Source organism: Thermobia domestica, chromosome 12 (genome assembly GCF_964235325.1).
Source record: "Thermobia domestica chromosome 12, izTheDome1.hap1.1, whole genome shotgun sequence".
In the NCBI taxonomy this organism is placed as follows: domain Eukaryota; kingdom Metazoa; phylum Arthropoda; class Insecta; order Zygentoma; family Lepismatidae; genus Thermobia; species Thermobia domestica.
Genome location: NC_137465.1, coordinates 147005638 through 147029904, shown reverse-complemented (window position 1 = coordinate 147029904; position 24267 = coordinate 147005638). Strand labels below are relative to the sequence as shown.

General features: G+C 38.9%; 1 long non-coding RNA gene across 1 annotated transcript in view; it reads left to right on the top strand.

Annotated features, from left to right (window-relative positions):
- The first annotated feature begins 490 nt into the window (after positions 1-490).
- Positions 491-24267, top strand: part of LOC145665798 (uncharacterized) — a 951267-nt gene continuing 927490 nt past the window's right edge. The window contains exon 1 of the long non-coding RNA XR_014127655.1: positions 491-983. This is a non-coding gene — a long non-coding RNA (uncharacterized LOC145665798). The remainder of the gene's footprint in view (positions 984-24267) is intronic.

Genomic DNA, 24267 nt, shown 5'->3' with positions numbered 1-24267 from the left:
AGACTTGTGGGGATTGGGAGTAGTCGTTTCGCTATTGATTGACAAACTAAAATAATAAAGTAAGTTGAATAATAATTAAAAAGTAAGGCATAATGCTCTAATTTTGCGTAAAAGATCAGAAGTTTAAAATGCGGGCATTGCAGAAGATTTGAACCCCGGCCGCTACCTCATTTTGTATAAGTGTAGGTCGAATTGAACGAGATTCTTGCGTGTTGAGGAAATGTGCGTGGTAGCAGTCGCATCATCACACTTGGTGTGATGTGATGGTTACGTTTCCGTGTGCCCAGCGTGTTTCAACTTTTGTTGTGTACTATTACATGTGTGTGTGTGTTTCTGTATGTAATATATGTGTTCAATAATAAAAAAAACAAGAGAAAAAAACAAGGAAGAAATGCGTAGGTGGCTGGATGGTGGTCTGCCTGCAGCCGAAGGAAACCGATAGAGTGCGCGCATGCGTCTCCGCCTGGCTGCCTGCACCACGCTGTCTTCCGAAGTGCGGGAACGGCTCGCTCGGTGCTGCTCGGAGTTGAGAGTCTTTTTTTCAGTGTCACACCTAAGCGGCAAATCGGGGATTCCTCCGGCCGGCCGTGCGGCGGAATGGAACAGCAGGTGCGTGTCCATATTTAAACATAACAAGGCGCGTAATTCCATTTAAAAAAATGCCCGATAATATGTGAAAACAGTGATAAAACCGAATGACAACTTTGTCTTAAGAATATCTAGACCTTTAATAAATGTTGGAGAAGTTTTATTCTTGTGTTGCGTGTAATATTTATATGTAATATATCATAATCTACTTAAGTGTGTCAATACTATTTAATCGTTACTTGTGTATATATGTTATTTGTGTAATGTTCAATTTGTACTAGTGTGTGCTATTATCGACGTTAATTTTATCTGACTGTGGCAAAAACTAGGACGAAAAGTTTCACCTGTTGCTCTCGGCTTTTACCGCCTTCATCAACCAACCGACGTTACTTCAGGTAGGATTACTTAATTATTTTCTTCTTATTTCAGCTTCTTGTAGTTCCTGTGCTACTCTATTATGCCTACAACTAAACCTGTTTTGTCTTACTATGTTTAGTATTGCTACGTTATAAATTTGTAGCAAGACAGAAGGCACGGATTTTGATATCGAACAGAAACTTACATATCCAATTATAGGATAAGATGAAAGATATTGTATGCTCAAATTAATACAGAAAATTATTACTATTTTTTTTTTAAATGAAAAGTTCTTACGTTTAAATTTTCTTCAACGTTTTAACTTAACATCTTCTTTGAAACTAGTAGAATGTGTTGAAATGAAATATTTAATGTCCGATTATCAACCTGCGTGCAGTTAGCCCCCCCTCATGCTAAATTTAAAATTATTTTTATGTCAATCGTTTGATCATCGTTTGATCAGGTATGATCAACAATTTTTAACGTTTGATCAGCTTTACTAACAGAAATATAAGCGATATTTAGTAGGGGGGGCTAACTACACGCTAGCCCCCCCTTCACGTCAGATTCGAAATTTTTTGATGTCAATCGTTTGATCATCGTTTGATCAGGTTTGATCAACAATTTTCAACGTTTGATCAACTTTAGTAACAGAGATATAAGGGTTCCAAAATGGGGGGCCAGCCCCCCCTTCACCTCCGATTCGACTTTTTCTTATGTCAATCGTTTGATCATCGTTTGATCAGGTATGATCAACAATTTTTAACGTTTGATCAGCTTTACTAACAGAAATATAAGCGATATTTAGTAGGGGGGGCTAACTACACGCTAGCCCCCCCTCACGTCAGATTCGAAATTTTTTGATGTCAATCGTTTGATCATCGTTTGATCAGGTTTGATCAACAATTTTCAACGTTTGATCAACTTTAGTAACAGAGATATAAGGGTTCCAAAATGGGGGGCCAGCCCCCCCTTCACCTCCGATTGGACTTTTTCTTATGTCAATCGTTTGATCATCGTTTGATCAGGTATGATCAACAATTTTTAACGTTTGATCAGCTTTACTAACAGAAATATAAGCGATATTTAGTAGGGGGGGCTAACTACACGCTAGCCCCCCCTCACGTCAGATTCGAAATTTTTTGATGTCAATCGTTTGATCATCGTTTGATCAGGTTTGATCAACAATTTTCAACGTTTGATCAACTTTAGTAACAGAGATATAAGGGTTCCAAAATGGGGGGCCAGCCCCCCCTTCACCTCCGATTCGACTTTTTCCTATGTCAATCGTTTGATCATCGTTTGATCAGGTTTGATCAACAATTTTCAACGTTTGATCAACTTTAGTAACAGAGATATAAGGGTTCCAAAATGGGGGGCCAGCCCCCCCTTCACCTCCGATTCGATTTTTTCTTATGTCAATCGTTTGATCATCGTTTGATCAGGTATGATCAACAATTTTTAACGTTTGATCAGCTTTACTAACAGAAATATAAGCGATATTTAGTAGGGGGGGCTAACTACACGCTAGCCCCCCCTCACGTCAGATTCGAAATTTTTTGATGTCAATCGTTTGATCATCGTTTGATCAGGTTTGATCAACAATTTTCAACGTTTGATCAACTTTAGTAACAGAGATATAAGGGTTCCAAAATGGGGGGCCAGCCCCCCTTCACCTTCGATTCGACTTTTTCTTATGTCAATCGTTTGATCATCGTTTGATCAGGTTTGATCAACAATTTTCAACGTTTGATCAACTTTAGTAACAGAGATATAAGGGTTCCAAAATGGGGGGCCAGCCCCCCCTTCACCTCCGATTCGACTTTTTCTTATGTCAATCGTTTGATCATCGTTTGATCAGGTATGATCAACAATTTTTAACGTTTGATCAGCTTTACTAACAGAAATATAAGCGATATTTAGTAGGGGGGGCTAACTACACGCTAGCCCCCCCTCACGTCAGATTCGAAATTTTTTGATGTCAATCGTTTGATCATCGTTTGATCAGGTTTGATCAACAATTTTCAACGTTTGATCAACTTTAGTAACAGAGATATAAGGGTTCCAAAATGGGGGGCCAGCCCCCCCTTCACCTCCGATTGGACTTTTTCTTATGTCAATCGTTTGATCATCGTTTGATCAGGTATGATCAACAATTTTTAACGTTTGATCAGCTTTACTAACAGAAATATAAGCGATATTTAGTAGGGGGGGCTAACTACACGCTAGCCCCCCCTCACGTCAGATTCGAAATTTTTTGATGTCAATCGTTTGATCATCGTTTGATCAGGTTTGATCAACAATTTTCAACGTTTGATCAACTTTAGTAACAGAGATATAAGGGTTCCAAAATGGGGGGCCAGCCCCCCCTTCACCTCCGATTCGACTTTTTCTTATGTCAATCGTTTGATCATCGTTTGATCAGGTTTGATCAACAATTTTCAACGTTTGATCAACTTTAGTAACAGAGATATAAGGGTTCCAAAATGGGGGGCCAGCCCCCCTTCACCTCCGATTCGATTTTTTCTTATGTCAATCGTTTGATCATCGTTTGATCAGGTATGATCAACAATTTTTAACGTTTGATCAGCTTTACTAACAGAAATATAAGCGATATTTAGTAGGGGGGCTAACTACACGCTAGCCCCCCCTCACGTCAGATTCGAAATTTTTTGATGTCAATCGTTTGATCATCGTTTGATCAGGTTTGATCAACAATTTTCAACGTTTGATCAACTTTAGTAACAGAGATATAAGGGTTCCAAAATGGGGGGCCAGCCCCCCCTTCACCTCCGATTCGACTTTTTCTTATGTCAATCGTTTGATCATCGTTTGATCAGGTTTGATCAACAATTTTCAACGTTTGATCAACTTTAGTAACAGAGATATAAGGGTTCCAAAATGGGGGGCCAGCCCCCCCTTCACCTCCGATTCGACTTTTTCTTATGTCAATCGTTTGATCATCGTTTGATCAGGTATGATCAACAATTTTTAACGTTTGATCAGCTTTACTAACAGAAATATAAGCGATATTTAGTAGGGGGGGCTAACTACACGCTAGCCCCCCCTCACGTCAGATTCGAAATTTTTTGATGTCAATCGTTTGATCATCGTTTGATCAGGTTTGATCAACAATTTTCAACGTTTGATCAACTTTAGTAACAGAGATATAAGGGTTCCAAAATGGGGGGCCAGCCCCCCCTTCACCTCCGATTCGACTTTTTCTTATGTCAATCGTTTGATCATCGTTTGATCAGGTTTGATCAACAATTTTCAACGTTTGATCAACTTCAGTAACAGAGATATAAGGGTTCCAAAATGGGGGGCCAGCCCCCCCTTCACCTCCGATTCGACTTTTTCTTATGTCAATCGTTTGATCATCGTTTGATCAGGTTTGATCAACAATTTTTAACGTTTGATCAACTTTAGTAACAGAGATATAAGGGTTCCAAAATGGGGGGCCAGCCCCCCCTTCACCTCCGATTCGACTTTTTCTTATGTCAATCGTTTGATCATCGTTTGATCAGGTTTGATCAACAATTTTCAACGTTTGATCAACTTTAGTAACAGAGATATAAGGGTTCCAAAATGGGGGGCCAGCCCCCCCTTCACCTCCGATTCGACTTTTTCTTATGTCAATCGTTTGATCATCGTTTGATCAGGTTTGATCAACAATTTTCAACGTTTGATCAACTTTAGTAACAAAGATATAAGGGTTCCAAAATGGGGGGCCAGCCCCCCCTTCACCTCCGATTCGACTTTTTCTTATGTCAATCCTTTGATCATCGTTTGATCAGGTATGATCAACAATTTTTAACGTTTGATCAGCTTTACTAACAGAAATATAAGCGATATTTAGTAGGGGGGGCTAACTACACGCAAGCCCCCCCTTCACGTCAGATTCGAAATTTTTTGATGTCAATCGTTTGATCATCGTTTGATCAGGTTTGATCAACAATTTTCAATGTTTGATCAACTTTAGTAACAGAGATATAAGGGTTCCAAAATGGGGGGCCAGCCCCCCCTTCACCTCCGATTGGACTTTTTCTTATGTCAATCGTTTGATCATCGTTTGATCAGGTATGATCAACAATTTTTAACGTTTGATCAGCTTTACTAACAGAAATATAAGCGATATTTAGTAGGGGGGGCTAACTACACGCTAGCCCCCCCTCACGTCAGATTCGAAATTTTTTGATGTCAATCGTTTGATCATCGTTTGATCAGGTTTGATCAACAATTTTCAACGTTTGATCAACTTTAGTAACAGAGATATAAGGGTTCCAAAATGGGGGGCCAGCCCCCCCTTCACCTCCGATTCGACTTCTTCTTATGTCAATCGTTTGATCATCGTTTGATCAGGTTTGATCAACAATTTTCAACGTTTGATCAACTTTAGTAACAAAGATATAAGGGTTCCAAAATGGGGGGCCAGCCCCCCCTTCACCTCCGATTCGACTTTTTCTTATGTCAATCGTTTGATCATCGTTTGATCAGGTATGATCAACAATTTTTAACGTTTGATCAGCTTTACTAACAGAAATATAAGCGATATTTAGTAGGGGGGGCTAACTACACGCAAGCCCCCCCTTCACGTCAGATTCGAAATTTTTTGATGTCAATCGTTTGATCATCGTTTGATCAGGTTTGATCAACAATTTTCAATGTTTGATCAACTTTAGTAACAGAGATATAAGGGTTCCAAAATGGGGGGCCAGCCCCCCCTTCACCTCCGATTGGACTTTTTCTTATGTCAATCGTTTGATCATCGTTTGATCAGGTATGATCAACAATTTTTAACGTTTGATCAGCTTTACTAACAGAAATATAAGCGATATTTAGTAGGGGGGGCTAACTACACGCTAGCCCCCCCTCACGTCAGATTCGAAATTTTTTGATGTCAATCGTTTGATCATCGTTTGATCAGGTTTGATCAACAATTTTCAACGTTTGATCAACTTTAGTAACAGAGATATAAGGGTTCCAAAATGGGGGGCCAGCCCCCCCTTCACCTCCGATTCGACTTTTTCTTATGTCAATCGTTTGATCATCGTTTGATCAGGTTTGATCAACAATTTTCAACGTTTGATCAACTTTAGTAACAGAGATATAAGGGTTCCAAAATGGGGGGCCAGCCCCCCTTCACCTCCGATTCGATTTTTTCTTATGTCAATCGTTTGATCATCGTTTGATCAGGTATGATCAACAATTTTTAACGTTTGATCAGCTTTACTAACAGAAATATAAGCGATATTTAGTAGGGGGGGCTAACTACACGCTAGCCCCCCCTCACGTCAGATTCGAAATTTTTTGATGTCAATCGTTTGATCATCGTTTGATCAGGTTTGATCAACAATTTTCAACGTTTGATCAACTTTAGTAACAGAGATATAAGGGTTCCAAAATGGGGGGCCAGCCCCCCCTTCACCTCCGATTCGACTTTTTCTTATGTCAATCGTTTGATCATCGTTTGATCAGGTTTGATCAACAATTTTCAACGTTTGATCAACTTTAGTAACAGAGATATAAGGGTTCCAAAATGGGGGGCCAGCCCCCCCTTCACCTCCGATTCGACTTTTTCTTATGTCAATCGTTTGATCATCGTTTGATCAGGTATGATCAACAATTTTTAACGTTTGATCAGCTTTACTAACAGAAATATAAGCGATATTTAGTAGGGGGGGCTAACTACACGCTAGCCCCCCCTCACGTCAGATTCGAAATTTTTTGATGTCAATCGTTTGATCATCGTTTGATCAGGTTTGATCAACAATTTTCAACGTTTGATCAACTTTAGTAACAGAGATATAAGGGTTCCAAAATGGGGGGCCAGCCCCCCCTTCACCTCCGATTCGACTTTTTCTTATGTCAATCGTTTGATCATCGTTTGATCAGGTTTGATCAACAATTTTCAACGTTTGATCAACTTCAGTAACAGAGATATAAGGGTTCCAAAATGGGGGGCCAGCCCCCCCTTCACCTCCGATTCGACTTTTTCTTATGTCAATCGTTTGATCATCGTTTGATCAGGTTTGATCAACAATTTTTAACGTTTGATCAACTTTAGTAACAGAGATATAAGGGTTCCAAAATGGGGGGCCAGCCCCCCCTTCACCTCCGATTCGACTTTTTCTTATGTCAATCGTTTGATCATCGTTTGATCAGGTTTGATCAACAATTTTCAACGTTTGATCAACTTTAGTAACAGAGATATAAGGGTTCCAAAATGGGGGGCCAGCCCCCCCTTCACCTCCGATTCGACTTTTTCTTATGTCAATCGTTTGATCATCGTTTGATCAGGTATGATCAACAATTTTTAACGTTTGATCAGCTTTACTAACAGAAATATAAGCGATATTTAGTAGGGGGGGCTAACTACACGCTAGCCCCCCCTCACGTCAGATTCGAAATTTTTTGATGTCAATCGTTTGATCATCGTTTGATCAGGTTTGATCAACAATTTTCAACGTTTGATCAACTTTAGTAACAGAGATATAAGGGTTCCAAAATGGGGGGCCAGCCCCCCCTTCACCTCCGATTCGACTTTTTCTTATGTCAATCGTTTGATCATCGTTTGATCAGGTTTGATCAACAATTTTCAACGTTTGATCAACTTTAGTAACAGAGATATAAGGGTTCCAAAATGGGGGGCCAGCCCCCCTTCACCTCCGATTCGATTTTTTCTTATGTCAATCGTTTGATCATCGTTTGATCAGGTATGATCAACAATTTTTAACGTTTGATCAGCTTTACTAACAGAAATATAAGCGATATTTAGTAGGGGGGGCTAACTACACGCTAGCCCCCCCTCACGTCAGATTCGAAATTTTTTGATGTCAATCGTTTGATCATCGTTTGATCAGGTTTGATCAACAATTTTCAACGTTTGATCAACTTTAGTAACAGAGATATAAGGGTTCCAAAATGGGGGGCCAGCCCCCCCTTCACCTCCGATTCGACTTTTTCTTATGTCAATCGTTTGATCATCGTTTGATCAGGTTTGATCAACAATTTTCAACGTTTGATCAACTTTAGTAACAGAGATATAAGGGTTCCAAAATGGGGGGCCAGCCCCCCCTTCACCTCCGATTCGACTTTTTCTTATGTCAATCGTTTGATCATCGTTTGATCAGGTATGATCAACAATTTTTAACGTTTGATCAGCTTTACTAACAGAAATATAAGCGATATTTAGTAGGGGGGGCTAACTACACGCTAGCCCCCCCTCACGTCAGATTCGAAATTTTTTGATGTCAATCGTTTGATCATCGTTTGATCAGGTTTGATCAACAATTTTCAACGTTTGATCAACTTTAGTAACAGAGATATAAGGGTTCCAAAATGGGGGGCCAGCCCCCCCTTCACCTCCGATTCGACTTTTTCTTATGTCAATCGTTTGATCATCGTTTGATCAGGTTTGATCAACAATTTTCAACGTTTGATCAACTTCAGTAACAGAGATATAAGGGTTCCAAAATGGGGGGCCAGCCCCCCCTTCACCTCCGATTCGACTTTTTCTTATGTCAATCGTTTGATCATCGTTTGATCAGGTTTGATCAACAATTTTTAACGTTTGATCAACTTTAGTAACAGAGATATAAGGGTTCCAAAATGGGGGGCCAGCCCCCCCCTTCACCTCCGATTCGACTTTTTCTTATGTCAATCGTTTGATCATCGTTTGATCAGGTTTGATCAACAATTTTCAACGTTTGATCAACTTTAGTAACAGAGATATAAGGGTTCCAAAATGGGGGGCCAGCCCCCCCTTCACCTCCGATTCGACTTTTTCTTATGTCAATCGTTTGATCATCGTTTGATCAGGTTTGATCAACAATTTTCAACGTTTGATCAACTTTAGTAACAAAGATATAAGGGTTCCAAAATGGGGGGCCAGCCCCCCCTTCACCTCCGATTCGACTTTTTCTTATGTCAATCGTTTGATCATCGTTTGATCAGGTATGATCAACAATTTTTAACGTTTGATCAGCTTTACTAACAGAAATATAAGCGATATTTAGTAGGGGGGGCTAACTACACGCAAGCCCCCCCCTTCACGTCAGATTCGAAATTTTTTGATGTCAATCGTTTGATCATCGTTTGATCAGGTTTGATCAACAATTTTCAATGTTTGATCAACTTTTGTAACAGAGATATAAGGGTTCCAAAATGGGGGCCAGCCCCCCTTCACCTCCGATTCGACTTTTTCTTATGTCAATCGTTTGATCATCGTTTGATCAGGTATGATCAATAATTTTTAACGTTTGATCAACTTTACTAACAGAGCTATAAAAGTGAGATAAGTTTGAGAAAGAAACAATGATAAATTGCCACCTACCAGGGGAAACATTCGGTTATTTACCCAGCGACGCAAATCTGTATTCAACATAGGGGGGGGGGGGGAGTGACGGATAAGACCGTTAGCAATTTTTTTAAGATGTTTAAAATGTTTATGAAGTTGAAAAACAATGCTGTGGAGTATCAGAAAACTAGAATTGTCTTTAGGGATGCGTACGAGACAAGATTTGTGGCTGTCTCGTCTCGAAAATGTTCTGTCAAAGTGATGTCTCGACTCGAAAAACGTATATTTTTCTATTGGAAGAGCCGTGTCTTTACTCGAATTTTGTCAGGAAATTCCTGTCTCGACTCGTCTCGTGCGCATCGCTAATTGTCTTCAACATTTTGAGACCTGCAGGGACAGATTTGAGGCTATTCTGAGAGGACTTAAATTTCTTCTCACTTTCCTTTGTGGTAATCGGACACAAATAATCATATTTTCCCCAAAACACATTTCAAATCGAATTATTGGGGGAACAGTCCGCCTCAGTTCTAAGATTGGAGGGGACTCATCCCCCCGGAGTTTTGCCAATGTATCTACCTATGCAGAAAATTAAAGTAAATCGTAATTCTGTATGCTAAGATGATGGACCAATAAAAATCTCTTCCCTGAAGGAAAATGAGTGCAGAAAGATGGAGAGTATAAATTCTCTTCTTTTCGTTTCAAGTGATTCAAATAGCGCGTTGTTCGTTGTTTCACAATAATGAGACAAAGGGAGTCAAGATAGGTATGTAAAACTAACATGAAAAGTTTTTTTTTTTTTTTTTTTTTTTAACTCTCTTGGACCATGGAGTAGTGAAGAAACTCCTGAATCAGCAACATCAAATAACAGCTGAAGCATCTTCATGCATCAATTTACGGTAAGTACCGTATTGTGCTCTTTCGTGTACAGTCGGAAACAATAATAAGTAAAGGTAGAGGTATAAGAAACAATAGGTCCAACCTATACTTAATATTGTTTCTGACTGTACATCTACTCTTGCTTACTTCTTACTTATTTCTGTATAATTTCCTTGTGTGGACTGCTAACAAACTTTAAACGTTTAGATACTTGTGTGTCCAAGGACGTAGACATTTCGAGACCTTAGGCGACAAATATTTCGACGTCGCTTGCTCCCCCCCCCCCTTCGGTGCCCTCACCTTGATGAAACTTACACCTTTCTTAGTATCTGTTAATAATTATGTTTGCAAGTTTCTACAAACATTGGAAATTATATGTTAACGAAAATACATGTTATTATCTTTGCTATTTTGTTTCAAAACTTAACTTTCATATTGATGTATGTAATTTATATCAGATTGCACTACTATAATACAAAAGCAATGCCGAAGGCGTTATTCAGAGGTATATATTTTTATGCATTTTGTACTTTTAAAGATTTTACATAAACATTATTCTTCTCGTGCTAAGCCGAGTACTTCTACCAGTATATATAGGTATATAGTGTATTATAATTTATACACTATGTTAAGTGTGGCAAGTGCAAACCATCATATCTTTCACTTACGAGCCGCCACCGCTATCAATTTTACTTTCTCCTCTACCTAGGACATTGTTTAGCTTACTTGGGAAGAACTAAAATATATTTAATTGTTATTTATTTGTAACGGTGTTCGTCCGACGGCATTTTCTTTGATAAGGACACCAGTGACCGCCATGACGTACAAAGCAGCCGCAGGTTCCCGTGTAAGCTATTTTTAAAATACTTGTATATATGATTAACATTTTTCGAAGGCAAAAGTAAGGTAACTTTTTTGAAGAGATCAGGGGTGTAGCCAGCAGGTTTAAGTAGGAGGGGCCCTTCGTTTTTGAAGAGGGGCCAGCTACAATGTATAAAACAAACAAACAAAAAAAAACATGTGTTGAAGTTAGTGTTTTTTGAGACCTGAAAAATCGGAAAATTTTTGTTTCCTTCCGGAAAAGTAAAAACACAGGTATTTAGCTTATTATTATTATTATTATTATTATTATTATTATTATTATTATTATTATTATTATTATTATTATTATTATTATTATTATTATTATTATTGCTTTTTCTCCATAAATTATGTTCCAGGTAGTTTTTATTATGTTTCATCAAGAACTACTGAACCGGACCAAACATTATACCTTTGTGTATAACTATTTGAATTTAAGCCCTTGGACACACAACCTATCTATAAAGGTTACCAAGAAAGGTATATCGCTTTTTCACCCAACACCTTCGAACATCGATGTATTACCTCTGGCTAAGACTACCTGGAAGATTAAAGGTAGTCCCCATTAGCATCGACGATCTTCTGCCAACGTTCTGGGAGACCATGGATTCCATCGCGGTAGAACTTCGTGGAGCGTGAAGCTAAGAAGATATCAAGTGAATTTTGTATCTCTACTAGGGATTTGAACTGGCATCCTCTAAGGTGACTGTCCAAGGGATGCAACAGGTGATAATCGTACGGTGCAATGTCCGGGGAGTATAGCCGATGCAATAGTGTTTCCCATTCAAAGCGTAGAATGGTGTCCCGGGTCATCCTTGCCACGTGGGGCTTAGCGTTATCCTGTAACAGGAGGGCCCCTTTGTGATTCAGAACTGCTGGCTCCACATCTTTGAGTTTTCCTTGGACACGGCTCAACTGCTGACAGTACACAGTTGCATTGATGCTCTGACCAACTGGTAGCAGTTTAAGATGCACGATGCAGCGAGCACTCCACCCAACACACACGAGAACTTTCTTCTGGTGCAGTGCTTCTTTCGACTGTTTTGAAACTGGTTCATGGATGCTAACTAATGATGGCGGCACCGTGGAGTTTCGTACAGGTCCCACTTATCACCACATGTCAACACCCTGTTCAGAAATGGCTCCTTCCTCAGACGAGACGACAAAGAAACACAGGTGTCTGTTCGCGTTGCCTTCTGGCCCGGAGTTTAATCATGTGGGATCCATCGACCCAACTTGTAGTGTTTCCACAGTTGATGGAGGTGCTGCCGAATGATTTCTTCAATTATATAGAATTGTAGTCCCAGTTCCTCACACGTCTGGCACTGTTAGCCTAAATTGCTGTTTGGAGATCTTCATTTTGTACATGTGTTGGTCTTCCAGCATGTGATGCGTCTTCGAGTGTTTCGTCACCGTCCTTAAACTTGTTAAACTACCACTGCACTATCCGCGTACTCACGACACCCTCATAAAAGACCTGGCATATCTTCTACTTCACTGCAGCGTCATTTGACCCCAGTTTGAACTCGTACAGCATACACGCCCTTATGATTCTGTGGAGGTCCCATATTCCCTCTGTCCTTACACAAGTTCACGGAATAACTGAACTGTCACAACCAGGTAGTATGTTGGATATACCCACACCAACAACTGACCTTCGCCTTATCTCCATTCGCATTCAACTCACGGTGTGAGGGCCAATGGATCACATACCTCCACAAAAAGGGACAGAACATTCTTGGCTACCTTTATACATAAGACTGATCTTTGAATTGCACTTAATTTCTTTAAGATTTCCTGACAAAAATATTTATTTATTATTCGTCACTAAAAAACATAATTATTTTATTAACAGCTATATATCCTGTTACACATCAAGTAGCATTAAAAAGAGCGAATGAAATCCGAACTGAAAAACTGAAAAAAAAACGTTATTTTCCACTAAATTTTCCATCTGATAAAAAAAATTAAAAAACATTAGTTACATATAAAAATATATAATATCGTTTCTAATTAGTTTAGTACCGTTGTTTAATGGTAGTATTTGAAGTACCTTGTTAAAACATTTGACTTCAAACTGTCAAATATGAATCGCAGTAAATTGAAGACTTAGGGGCAAAAACTCGTCAAGTCCAAAAAGTGAGAGTGTAAAGGAGATAGCTTCAGAAGGTTTTCTCGCCATCGGATTTTCTTCAAACTTGGCACATACTAGACCGAAAATAAATAGACACTTTTTTTGTGTCTTTCGGGAAATAAGTTAAGGAGGCCAAAGGGCCCCTTTTCAAAAAGGGCCTCCTTGGTTAAAAGGGCCACATTAAAGGAAGGAAACTCTGCCGATGGAAAGATGACTTAAAAATAGGAAATACGTGTTTTGTCGTTTTTGCGAGAATAGAGTTATAGAGTTCAATGGCCCCCTTCGAAATGATAAAGGACACAACCCTTAGGAATTTAGATTTCCGTGGAATTGCTTGAAACCGTGATATGTTCTAGATGTTATATTCCTAAGAAAACGTCTCAATAGGCACAACCACAAATCACTGACTGTTTGGCCACTACAGGGCCACTTTTTTGAAAACAGCCGAATATAACCACATTCTGAATTTTGGTAAAGTGACTAAAGCCGTGATGTGTTGTGGATATTGTGATCCTGAGAAAAATCTTAATGGGCATAACCACCAATCATTGATCGTTTGGCCACTCAGGGTCACTTTTTTGAAAGCAGCCGAAGATAGTGATATTGTGGATTTCGATGAAAATGACTGAAACTGTGATATGTTCTAGATGTTGTGATCCTGAGAAAAAGTCTCAACAAGCCAAGAAGCACAACCACCAATAACTGACTGGTTGCTACAGGGTCGCCTTTTTGGAAAAAGAAGGTAACGGTATTCTGAATTTAGGTGGAATTGCTTGTAACCGTGATATGTTGTAGATATTATGACCCTGAGGAAAAGTCTTCACGGGCACAACTACCACTCACTGACCATTTGGCTCCTACGAGACCACTGTTTTGTGAAAGCAACCGAAAATATTGATATTGTGGATTTCGGTGAAAATGACTAAAACTGTGTTATGTTATAGATATTGTGATCCTGAGAAAAGGTTTTAATGGACACAACCACTAATCACTGACCGTTTGACCACTACGAGGACACTTTTTTGAAAGCAGCCGAGCCGAAAATAGTGATGTTCTGGATTTAGGTCAAAATGACAGAAACCGTGATATGTTGTAGATATTGTCATCCTGAGAAAAAGTCTCAATGGACACAACCACAAATCACTAATCGTTTGTTCACTACAGGGCTACTTTCTTGAAAACAGCTGAGTACAACGATGTTCTGGATTTCAGTAAGATTGAGTAAGACTAAGATATGTTGAAGATCTCATCATCGTGATTGTTTGGTGGGTGCGCACGTTGAGACTTTTCTCTGGATCACAATATCTACAACATATCAAGGTTTCAAGCAATTCCACCGAAATCCAGAATAACGTTACCTTCTGCTGTTTTCAAAAAAGTGGTCCTGTAGTGGCCAAACGGTCAGTTATTGCTGACTGTGCTTATTGAGACATTTTCTCTGGATCACAACATTTACAACATATCAGAGTTTCAGTCATTTTGGTCGAAATCCACAATATCAGGATATTCGGCTGCTTTTAAAAACATGGCCCTGCAGTGGTCAAACGATCAGTGATTTGTGGTTATATTCGTTAAGACTTATTCTCAGGATCACAATATCTACAGCATATCACGGTTTTAGTCATTTTTACCGAAATCCAGAATGTCGTTATCATAGGCTGTTTTAAAAAAAGTGGCCCTGTAGTGGCCAAAGGGTCAGTGATTTGTGGTTGTGTCCATTGAGACTTTTTCTCAGAAATATCATATCTACAACATATCACGGTTTCAAGCAGTTCCACGAAAATCCGATTTTCGTAAGGATTGTGCGGGGTCCTTTGTCATTTCGAATTGGGCATTGGCCCTATAACCCTTTTCTCGCAAAAACGACAATACCGGTATTCCCTACTTTGAAGTCATCTTTGCATGGGCAGAGTTTAGTTTCTTTAAAGTGGTCCTTTTAATCAGGGGAACCCTTTTTTGAAATGGGGCCCTTTGCCCCCTTCAACCTATTTCCCGAAAGAAACAAAAAATACGTGTCGATTTATATTCGGTCTTATAAATAAGTGCCAAGTTTGAAGGAAATCTGATGAAGAGAAACAGAAAATTATTATTTATATATAAGCATTAAAGCTGTCGTTTGGGGGGGAAGGAAGTCATTTGGGGGGCTGGCCCCGTTGGGAGCACCCCGTGGCTACACCCCTGGAAGAGATAAAAAACAATGCAAGCCGTTCTCACTATCATGGCACCCAAGCAGGGGGTTCCTCACACCCTTTTTTATGCTAGTCACTTTGACCCAGGTGGATGAAACAAAGATCAGCAGTGTGTCAGAAATATAAACATCTACAGTAGAACCGGTTTTCTTTTATCTTCATTAAAATAATAATAATAAATACAAATTTACACTTGTAGAATGCAATAATTCCGCGTGAGTCGATGAATGCTTTAACATTGTAATTGAATCTGGAACACTATCACAGAAACCACAACTTTAAGGACATTTTCTTCGAAATACAGGGGTATACAATTTTTTTAAAAGGTGTACAAAAGTATACAAAATTCGTAGATTATTTTTGTCTACTTAAGTCTTTCATATGAACACTCCGTACTCCAACGTGATCGTTGAGTTAGAAACCCTGACGGTAATTTTCTCGAAACACAGAAGTGTACAAAATTATTTTAAAGGTGTACAAAATTGTACGAAATTCGCATATTATTTTTAGCTACCTAAATCTCGAATCTGGTGATTCCGCACTCGAACGTCAAGTTGGAGTGCGGAATTTTGATCGCAAATTTGTGGAAACACATGGGTGTAAAAATGTTTTTAAAAGATGTACAAAATGTGTACAAAATTATGAACATGTTTAATGCGTGATTTGCCGATTTCCCCCTAATAAATATTGCTTCTGTTATTAAAGCTGACCAAACGTTAAAAATTGTTGATCATACCTGATCAAACGATGATCAAACGATTGACATAAGAAAAAGTCGAATCGGAGGTGAAGGGGGTAGGGATGGTATCGAGACGAGACGAGACGAGACTTTGTACAGTCTCGGTCTCGTCTCGGTTTAAAAATAGCTGTCTCGGTCTCGGTCTCGTCTCGAGTCAAAAATCGCCGTCTCGGTCTCGGTCTCGTCTCGGTCAACAAATGCTTGTCTCGATCTTGGTCTCGGTCTCGAGGGCCAAATCTCGGTCTCGTCTCGGTCTCGTCTCGAAAGTCTCGAAATAAATAGGTGAAATTAAAATTGTAAAAGTATTATTATTGTAAAGTCTGTCGTTTCTGCTTCTTATTTTTGGCCTTATTCTTGACTTAGAATTATAGTATGGTGTACTTCTTCAGAGGTAATTTGCTAGCGCTGATGCCTTTCATGCGTGTGTTCCAGTTTCAATCATCAGTGGGTATATCATATCTGGGACAAAATTCTAATAGTAACCCATATTTCACTTTCAGCAAAAGACTTTCTCATATGGCCTCAGTACTGCCTATACAATTAAACTCTGTTAAATTAACTTGAGTACTATAGAGTAGTTTATTTCCTTCCTTAGAATAAGAATTGTTCAATACATTCTAACTTATAACGCAACACACAGCAGCATGAATGTATTTAATAGTACCAAAATTGAAATTTTACAATTTCTCATTTATTATCCAATACAGTCTGTTTTGACTGTCATTTTAAAAACATAATATAACGTTCATTATCTGAAAAAATAGGGTAAATTATTACTACAATATATTTTGTTTAAAATTGATCAAATGCTTTATTACCGTTTCACATCTACGTGTTTAATTGACACCTTATAACACGAAATTCCTGAACTTTGTGGTGGGAGCTACGGCACTCATCTTTGCTATGTGTGGCCTCGGGTTGCATCACGAAACAAGTTAGATTCAAAGTAAGATGTTTCGCATAGTTCGCGTCTAAATTTAAGTACATTCTGTTTCTTATACAAGTTCCTAAAGTTGTAATGCATTACATACGCATACGTATATCAACTACCGTAACATAGATTAAGCTTATTCCTGAGCTCTTAGCGGTGCATGTGATCTTTATTCGAGAAAACCAATTGTGCGTTCATCACGTTGAAATTTTATATTGATTGAAAATTACTTGCGAAACATGAACATACATATTATATAAGTATATAGGTAACTCGAGCTAGCTGTATCTATTTTCTTTCTCTCGCCAAAACAAGTGATTCTTACCTTTCTAGTTTTCTTTTGTATTCATTTTCGTAGTTTTGCAGCAACATGAAGTATTAAATAGTCAAAAATATTTTTTTTTCGCTGTATGACTTTCGTTAAATTTTGGATCCAATTTTACCCTACCTTACCTAGTAAATAAATTACCTGTTAAGTCACTTTTTGGTCAAATTGAGTTAGAATACTTTTTTTAATAGACTATGTTCTTTCTAGTGGTGTAATAATGTAAGTCTAAAGCCATCTTACTACTTTGTAACTACTTAGTATAGTTTGAAAAACAGTATTATAGATCTTAGTTAAGGAACCGGTTTTTCGCTTCTCCTGTAAAATTACGAAATTATGACTTGGTTTAGTTTCCCTCTGAGGTCTTGATATACAATCATCACCATCATCATAATCAAGCATTATCAATCCACTGCTGGATGAAGTCTTCCCAAGTTTTCTCTACAACTATCTATCTTGGGTAATTCTTTTCCAGGTTACTCCCCAGCGGTTCCTGATTTTGTCACAATTTCTTGTATGCGGACATTTCCTAGGCTGTTTTTGTCACGCGGTATACAATCTAAAATTGTTTCGTCTATCGATCATAATTTCGTCTTGCAATATGTCCATAACATTTTCCGATCTATTTTAAACATTATTTCATTAGTAACAGTCATTAGTTGCCAAATAATTCATTTCTATATATTTGGGCTAAAAATAGTTCATATCCTCTACTTTTGGAACACAGACACGCTACTTTTTGATCTTCGGATCTGGCAACACTGACTCAATTATTTAAATCAACATGATGTAAGAACCCCCATTTGCTGTAATGGCTAGTACGCTTGATTTTGGTTCGCATGGTCCCGAGTTCGATTCCCGGTGGCCGTAATGTTCAACGACCGAAGTTTTTCGGATTCCACTATGATCAGTAACTCCACGTCTCCTTTAGCCGCTCTAGCATAATCGTGAGACGTTAAACTAAAATAAAACGAACCAAAAATCAACACAATGTGTATTACTAACTGTAAGTCTTTGAATAATTGCATATAGCTATATGATATGGATCGAGTTTGAGGTGGTCGGTGGTCAAACTATAACAAATGAAATGCAGTTAGGGTGTAATTAAAATTTTAATAAAGCAGTGTTTTAATCCAAAAAATACACCAGGCCTAAGGCTTAGGGAGAACAACTAGTGCTACTGAAAAGTTGTCAGTTACGTTTAATTTCAGTTACAATTTGCTTTTACATGTATTGCTGGAACGAAAACTTTGACATTAACACTATAAGTAGCCCAAAGACTATGAAAAACATCGTGTTTTGAAAACATTCTTGCACCATAAAACAAATTACGAGTAATTTTAAAATATTTTGCACTTTAGCTACGTTATTTGCACTATATTTATAATAATATTTAGCATTTTTTTTTAAGTTCGCAATACTGCTTAAAATAATGTAACTGCGACTTGTTGTAATTAAAACTACTGAACACTAATGTTACAATGTTCCTGCCATTTGAGTTATTAGAGATCTCCAAAATGTTGATGTTAGTGATATGTATTGTCCTTTGTTACACTGAATAAGATATGTGCTTTTGTTGTTTAATTTAATATCTAAATTAGAAATATGTAGAGCTCTTTCGTGGCTAAGCAGTAAGCCTATGGCGTGAGAGACCCGGGTTAGATTCCCGGCGGGAGCTCATGTGGTTTAGATTCAACGTTAATCAGTAGGTTCAGTCTCATATAACCTCGCTGCTGAAAGAGGCGTTAAACTCAATTAAAAAATGAAATGAAATTTTTGAGTTTTACGTCCCACTGTTATTCCGGTTAGGCTAAAGGAGACTGTGATGATGAGAGATGAATGAAATGGTGGAATGAAGAAAGTGGGAGGAAACGGGAGAACCCCCAGAAAACTCACGCACTAAACTAAATTAACTGAACAGAAATATGTAATATCAAACGTAGTGCAATTTGAGAAATTACAACTTTATGTTGCATTGGCAACATTGCTTGTTTATCTAGTGGTATTGCAGAGTATCTGGAAGAATTTCCCCTTCCATATTTCACACAGCATGTTAAAAAATTCAGCATTTTTAATGTATATGACTATTAGATGAAATACCCATTTTTCGCATAGGACCAGTATTTGGAAGTCAAGGCCTGTGGAAGTATCACTATCTCAGCAACCGCGAAAACTACTGTATGTATTTGACACTAATATCGGTCATTTTGTATTATTTTTACATGCCTGGGTACCCCTCCCCAGCAGGTGAACCCCGGCCCGCATGCACTGGTAGCTGAATTTGAAAGTCATCGCTAATGGAAGTGACACCATTGATCTCAGCGACCGCAAAAACTATACATTTGACACTAATATCGGCCATTTTGGATTACTTTTACATGTCTCGGTATCCCTCCTGTGAACTCCGGCCCGCAGCTGAATGCGGTGAATTTGGAGGTTAATGCGATCGGCGTTTCACCATTGATCTCAGAAAACGCGAAAACTATTTGACACTAATATCGGTCATTTTGTATTATTTTTACGTCTCGGTACTCCCCTCCCCCGCAAGTGAACCACGGCCCGCATGCACTGGTAGCTGAATTTGAAAGTAATCGCTAATGTAAGTATCATCATTGATCTCAACGACTGCGAAAACTATGTATTCGACATTAATATCGGTCATTTTCTACCCTCCTGATTCAAAATTAAAATAAATAAATAAATAAATAAATAAAATAAAAAAACGCTTCTTCTTGGTCTGAGGCCTGGGACATGATACTTGTCACTCAAATTTCGTAACTCTTGGACTCTCGTCTGGTCCCCAGGCCGCACACAGGCAATCAGAAAGACAGGCACGCAAACACACAAACAAACAAACTCTTCCTTTTACTTATATTAGATATGATATACAGGCGAGGATCCAAGGGAAGTGTTAAAGGGGTTATACCTCCCCTTGACGCTCAGCTATACACTGTATAAAATGGGCTTCAATCCTACTTCTTTCTTTATACTGGATAAAATGTCAAACTATGGTTTAGCCCCTCCCTCGATCATATCCTGGATCCGCTAGTGTATATATATATATATATATATATATATATATATATATATATATATATATATATATATATATATATATATATATATATGCTATTGTGTATGTATATATGTGTGTGTGTGTTGAGAGAGGGAGAGAGAGACAGAGATGACTATACACATCAGCAGTGGATTTTGTTTCGGGAGAGGCTTGAGAACGAGTAAGAAATATTTGTGTTGTACGTGCAATGCGAAAAAATGATCACAACTCTATTTCGGGAGGGGCTTCAGTCCGATAGCCATCCCCTAAATACGCCACTGAACATTAGTCAACCGTTCCCATATTACCTAATACAGCAACGAAAGAAATTTTGAGTAAAGGTCAATCTTAATAGTTGTCTATATCAATATTCGAGACGAGACCGAGACTTTCGAGACTGACCTAAGTCTCGTCTCGGTCTCGTCTCGATTTATAGAGGTCCGTCTCGGTCTCGGTCTCGTCTCGGTAGATAAAAGGCCGTCTCGGTCTCGGTCTCGTCTCGGTATACGAAAGGCCGTCTCGGTCTCGGTCTCGTCTCGATAATTCGAGACGATACCGAGACGAGACCGAGACTAGTCTCGGTCTCGGTACCATCCCTAGAAGGGGGGGCTGGCCCCCCATTTTGGAACCCTTATATATCTGTTACTAAAGTTGATCAAACGTTGAAAATTGTTGATCAAACCTGATCAAACGATGATCAAACGATTGACATCAAAAAATTTCGAATCTGACGTGAGGGGGGGCTAGCGTGTAGTTAGCCCACCCTACTAAATATCGCTTATATTTCTGTTAGTAAAGCTGATCAAACGTTAAAAATTGTTGATCATACCTGATCAAACGATGATCAAACGATTGACATAAGAAAAAGTCGAATCGGAGGTGAAGGGGGGCTGGCCCCCCATTTTGGAACCCTTATATCTGTTACTAAAGTTGATCAAACGTTGAAAATTGTTGATCAAACCTGATCAAACGATGATCAAACGATTGACATAAGAAAAAGTCGAATCGGAGGTGAAGGGGGGGCTGGCCCCCCATTTTGGAACCCTTATATCTCTGTTACTAAAGTTGATCAAACGTTGAAAATTGTTGATCAAACCTGATCAAACGATGATCAAACGATTGACATCAAAAAATTTCGAATCTGACGTGAGGGGGGGCTAGCGTGTAGTTAGCCCCCCCTACTAAATATCGCTTATATTTCTGTTAGTAAAGCTGATCAAACGTTAAAAATTGTTGATCATACCTGATCAAACGATGATCAAACGATTGACATAAGAAAAAGTCGAATCGGAGGTGAAGGGGGGGCTGGCCCCCCATTTTGGAACCCTTATATCTCTGTTACTAAAGTTGATCAAACGTTGAAAATTGTTGATCAAACCTGATCAAACGATGATCAAACGATTGACATAAGAAAAAGTCGAATCGGAGGTGAAGGGGGGGCTGGCCCCCCATTTTGGAACCCTTATATCTCTGTTACTAAAGTTGATCAAACGTTGAAAATTGTTGATCAAACCTGATCAAACGATGATCAAACGATTGACATCAAAAAATTTCGAATCTGACGTGAGGGGGGGCTAGCGTGTAGTTAGCCCCCCCTACTAAATATCGCTTATATTTCTGTTAGTAAAGCTGATCAAACGTTAAAAATTGTTGATCATACCTGATCAAACGATGATCAAACGATTGACATAAGAAAAAGTCGAATCGGAGGTGAAGGGGGGGCTGGCCCCCCATTTTGGAACCCTTATATCTCTGTTACTAAAGTTGATCAAACGTTGAAAATTGTTGATCAAACCTGATCAAACGATGATCAAACGATTGACATAAGAAAAAGTCGAATCGGAGGTGAAGGGGGGGCTGGCCCCCCATTTTGGAACCCTTATATCTCTGTTACTAAAGTTGATCAAACGTTGAAAATTGTTGATCAAACCTGATCAAACGATGATCAAACGATTGACATCAAAAAATTTCGAATCTGACGTGAGGGGGGCTAGCGTGTAGTTAGCCCCCCCTACTAAATATCGCTTATATTTCTGTTAGTAAAGCTGATCAAACGTTAAAAATTGTTGATCATACCTGATCAAACGATGATCAAACGATTGACATAAGAAAAAGTCGAATCGGAGGTGAAGGGGGGGCTGGCCCCCCATTTTGGAACCCTTATATCTCTGTTACTAAAGTTGATCAAACGTTGAAAATTGTTGATCAAACCTGATCAAACGATGATCAAACGATTGACATCAAAAAATTTCGAATCTGACGTGAGGGGGGGCTAGCGTGTAGTTAGCCCCCCCTACTAAATATCGCTTATATTTCTGTTAGTAAAGCTGATCAAACGTTAAAAATTGTTGATCATACCTGATCAAACGATGATCAAACGATTGACATAAGAAAAAGTCGAATCGGAGGTGAAGGGGGGGCTGGCCCCCCATTTTGGAACCCTTATATCTCTGTTACTAAAGTTGATCAAACGTTGAAAATTGTTGATCAAACCTGATCAAACGATGATCAAACGATTGACATCAAAAAATTTCGAATCTGACGTGAAGGGGGGGCTAGCGTGTAGTTAGCCCCCCCTACTAAATATCGCTTATATTTCTGTTAGTAAAGCTGATCAAACGTTAAAAATTGTTGATCATACCTGATCAAACGATGATCAAACGATTGACATAAAAATAATTTTAAATTTAGCATGAGGGGGGGCTAACTGCACGCAGGTGATTATCAAGCCGCGTAATTTAGGACAGTCTTTTTCAGGTATATTTCCTATGATGCTTTGTGATTACGGCACTATTGTGTAAGTCACTTCATTTAACAAATAGTATCCTAGTGCGACGCTTCAAATTTTAATTTTGCTCCTCCGAAAAAAAAAATCATATGAGAAAGCTTGCTTAAGAAGACAGTTAATAGCTTATATAAATGACGGGTCCTATAAGAATTTCCAGGAGGTGAGAATTCCTCCCAGAAAGATACGAAATTCACCCGGGGAATATCTTTGATTTTGTCCAACCTGTGCTACCAATATTTTCGCAGTGTTACTTTAACTCCTTCTTTGTATTGAAAATTCCCATCTGTGTCGGGGGCCGAGTTTTCTTCTGAATCCCCAGCTCCTTATCCACATCAGATGGTCAATTTCATCCCCAGGGCTAAGATAATCAAGATGTGGTTACATATCACTACTGTGCAAGTGTTGCAACTCATAATATCAAAACAGTGTCGCAGTACAGTCCCCTTAAAAGTTGGTTCGTCTTACCCGGACAAAATTTTCTGCAAGAAAGCCTGATCACACCGCCTAAATCTTATATGTTTTAAAATCGAACCGATTATTAAGAAATGCTACCAATTGAGCAAGGGGCCTCTAGACCATTCTCTGGATTGTATTAGTAATTCATCCAGCCCAATTAGAACATGAAAGGCAATACAATTATCAATATCGTCACACAGGAACAATGAGTGTTTGTTGGTGGGTTGGAGTTTAGCGTCCCTTTTCATCAAGGTTAGGCCTAAATGAGATGTGAACCTACAGTTTAAGGTGGAATCCGAACCTCCATAATGCGTTCAAATATCAAACCTCTACGAGCGGGAATCGAACCTGGGATCTCATGCACCAAAGACGCACGCGCTAGCTACTGACCAGCGAGAAGGTTTATGGAATATTGGGGGCTAAAGGCAGCAAGGTACCCCAAAATTCTGTCCTGACTTGGTAAAATATTCAAAATAATGGTTTTTAAGATACAGTATACCCCCAACATCAATTTCATATTTCCCGCCTCACCAACATTTGATGCTGGCATAGGGATTTAACTATGCGCAGGTGTGAGCGTTTTATTGAGTTGAGTTGATTTTAGTTTAGCGTCCCGTTCAGCAGCAAGGCTATATGAGACGTGGACCTACTGATTAATGTGGAATCCGA